The sequence below is a fragment of the Corapipo altera genome, unplaced genomic scaffold, assembly GCF_003945725.1.
Source record: "Corapipo altera isolate COAL_440 unplaced genomic scaffold, ASM394572v1 107b, whole genome shotgun sequence".
Lineage (NCBI taxonomy): Eukaryota > Metazoa > Chordata > Aves > Passeriformes > Pipridae > Corapipo > Corapipo altera.
In genome coordinates this window covers 615,345-619,059 of record NW_020884951.1, presented here as the reverse complement: position 1 = coordinate 619,059, position 3,715 = coordinate 615,345, and the positions used below count along the sequence as shown (strand labels likewise).

The 3,715-nt window shown below is 55.6% G+C and overlaps 1 protein-coding gene across 3 annotated transcripts in view; it reads left to right on the top strand.

The window, feature by feature from the left end:
- RAB9B (RAB9B, member RAS oncogene family) overlaps positions 1-3,715 on the top strand; it is an 11,865-nt gene that overhangs the window by 4,220 nt on the left and 3,930 nt on the right. The gene's annotated exons all lie outside the window — the stretch shown is intronic.

Genomic DNA, 3,715 nt, shown 5'->3' with positions numbered 1-3,715 from the left:
TGAGTGGCTGGGCCGCTGACAGGCCTGCGGTTGCACTGATGGTCGGGCAAGCCCCTGCTTGCAGTGTTGTGTCTCAGAGAGGCAGCTCTGCAGCCCAGGCATGTGCCCCTCCCTGTTGCCTCAGACCAGCTCACAGGAACTGCACAGGTCACTTCTCTAGGGCGTGTTGAGCTGTGTGGGGTGGAGGGGAATGCACTGGAGTGTCTTCTCCAGCTTTGCTCCAGCTGTGGAGCTCCTTCCTGGGGAGGTAAATGGGTGGTGACATGCTTGTCAACCACTGCTCAGAGCTGTGGGCTTGGGGAAAGCGGGGGCTGCCAAAGGCAGAGGGTGGCAGGACTGTTCATGGGGGCTATGTGCTGGGGAGTGGTGAGAGCAGATGCCATGGGCAGGAGTTGCTGCTGGGCATAGCTCTTGGAGAAGCAGCTGTGGAGCCTTGCACCGGGGCTGGAACAAAGGCAGAGACCCAAGCCCCAGCTGCAGCACAGGACGTGGGATGAATTAATCGGGGCATGAGCTGGTAGTGCTGTGTGACCATGGGCTGGCAGTGGCTTGAAGCCGGATCAGGGCTCCTTCACCTTGGCACCAGCATTCTCCCGTTTGCCATAACACCCAGAGCTGAGAATGAGAGCCAGGTGATGGCTGCAGCTGAGCCCTGGGGAGTAAAACCTCTCCTGCTGCAGGATCCCAGCACCCTGCAGAGTCCCTGCCCTGCTGCCCCGTGCAGCCCCCACAGCCCTTGTATTCCCCACCCAGCACATGTCTCCTGGGTCACAACCCCACCTCCAGACAAATCCCTCTGCCCAGGGGTGCCCAGGACCCACAGGCGAGGTCCCATCCAGTGCCAGCTCTCTGTGCTCACAAGGCAGTGCCCAGATAAGCCCATTCCTTAGCCTGTGCTAAATGTACTATAGCTGTAGTATTTACTAAGCAGGCAGCTCCTGTCAGGTCACAGTTTGTTGGCTGCACTGCTTATCTCTTTGCTTTGCTGGGCTTGGGAACATGTCAGTACGAACCACTGCTCTGTGCTTTGCCCTGCACACCGATGGCCTTGCTCTGCTGGGGGAGCTGTCTCGTGGAGTGGATCAGGGAATACATCTCCCTCTCCCTAGCCAGGACTGGTGTGGGTGGCTTTATTGTGCAGGCTCTTGAGGTCCCTGCTCACCACTATGTGAGCTGTTTAATACTACTGATTACCACTGCAGCTATTTCATAGCCACAGTTTGCAGTATTTTCAGGCATCTTCTCTCAGGTGTGAGGGCAAGATATTAATTCAGGGAAGACTTGTGAACTACTCAGGAAAGTGGACCACCACAGGTGAAGGCATGCAGCACCTGAGAGAATTAACTGGTGCTGAAGAGTATAGTGATCTAGAGAATCATGAGGTCTCCAAAGATCCAGAGGATGACCTGTGCTCATGAACCATGTGGAGGAAGGTGATTCAGAGTGCACTAGTGTCATTCTAACAGCTTGGCAGTGATGGATATGGCGGATACACCAGCTGTGAAGGCAGTATCTTCTTGGCTCCAGAACTTCAGAGAAATATCTGTCCCTCCTCATCCCTATAGGCCAGTGCCTTGGCTGTCAGGGGCACCCCAAGAAGTCAGTGCCTTCCTGCTCTGACCAGAGGGAAGGGGAGCCTCAGGTGCATGCTATGTGGTGTACTCTGCAGGTTCTCCCTGCTTGACCAGGGAAGGACAACAGGGAGTAGGATGGGGAACCCACCTTGGAGCTGGAAACCATGTATGAGATTTGAGAGGGAAGAGAGCTGTTAAGGACACCCAAGAAGGCTTTCAGCATAATTGCTCTAGAGACACAAGAAGGCAACCATCTTTTGGAGCAACCACTATGTGTGCTTAATCCCTACTTCCAGGGAAGCAGCCAGATATCACCTGCTGATGGGAAGTAGAGAATAAATCCTTTGCTGTCTTTTGCTTCTACACGTGGTTTTTGATTTATTGAACTGCCTTTGTCTTGACCCACAAGTTTTTTCTGTCTGCTATGTCCTGTCCTGCTGAGGAGGGGAATGATAGAGCAGCTTGGTGGGCACCAGGGTCAGTCCACCACAGATACGAAACAGGTTGTTGCCCAGCTCAGCAAGGCAACCAGGCTGCAGAAGCACTGGGATCCAAACCAGACCAGGCACATCCCTGCTCAGATGGGCGAGTCCTCAACAGCTGCAAGTGCCCGAGGATCAGCCTGGAGGTACATGGGGGCCCCTCGAGCACGGGTACAGTCAGCTGGGGTCACCAGTCCTGCGGTGTCCTTGGCTGTGCTGCCCTCCCCAGACCCTGCAGGCAACGTCCCCTGAAGATTTGGTGTCTGCCAGCCCTTATGGGGCTGGTCCAGGGTGTCAGGGAATGGCTGCAGAGCACCATGCCTCAGTTGCCTTAGCAGGATCTGCTGTGGTGGCTCTTTCTTCCTCAGGAGGTGTCTCGCCTCTTACATGCTAAATCAGATCTCCAATTAATAAGTACTGGCAAATAACAGGATTAAATGGCTGCCAAGCAAAGGGAGCTGGCAGAGGCAAGTGTGCCATGCTCAGAGGCTCACCCTAGCAATGCATGGTCCTGTCAGGGCTGGCATGGGGACCTGGACTGGTTCAGAGAAAGCCCCAGCACGTGGTGCAGCCTAGGTCTGTCCCTTGCATTAGCAGCATCCTGAGCTTCTGGCTCTGATGCTGGTGTGTATATTGGTGCCCCAAATACAGGTTCCAGGAGCACCTCCCTTTTATCCAGGCTCCCCTGATCCCAGGCTGGCAACACAGGTCCTCATCCTGGCCACCCCCTGCTTACCTCCCTAGGCTTGCCTTGTCCCCCATCTCCTCTGACAGATCGAGGCTGGTATTAATATAATCCCTGGCTTAATTTAAATCCTCCTCCCATCTCATGGTTTTCCAGGGGGGGGGAGGGAATCAATGTGTTCCTGTGGCATTCACTTGGCCCTGGAGCTGGTGCTGTGTTTAGACGTCCAAAAGCTCTGGGTGTCCATGCAAGGGGTCCCTGCTCTTGTCCCCCTGGGAAAGATGTCTGGGGGACACAGTGAGATGTGTCCCCAGGTTTCAAAGGTGTATCTCAGGGGGCACCAGGCACTGGCAGGAAGAAGAGTTGACAATGCCCACCAGGAGGAACCACACAAGTGGCTCCTGCTCCCCAAAACCCTTCTGCAGCCACCAGGAGGTCTGGTTTCACCCTCTCTCTCCTGTCTCCCCTCACTGTTTGGCCCAGGCTGGGGTGACCTTGTCACTATTTTTTCCCTTAAACTCTCTGTAATGTTTGTATTTGCTGCCCTTCCCAGGAAACCTCTTTCTTTAAGACATTCTCGCTCCTGGTCCTGCTTGGCGATGGGGAGGGTGGGGGCAGTCACACTCCTTTGGGCAGCTGTCACCGAAGTGACATGTGGGACTGTGAGGGGACGGGAGAGTGAGGAGTGATGGGGGGCACTGACGGGGCACAGGCAGAACATGTGGGTACTATGCGGGGAGTGACAGGGGCAGGCAGTGAGGGGGTACGGGGAGTGATGGAGTGGGCACTGATGGATACAGGGGGTACAGTGGGCACTGTGAGGGCACTGATGGATACAGGGGGTACTGTGAGGGCAGTGCCGAAGGCTGACACTGATGGATACAGGGGACACAGTTGCACTGTGAGGGCAGTGCCGGGGGGCACAGCGGGCACTGTGAGGGCACTGACAGATACAGTGGGCACTGTGAGGGCAC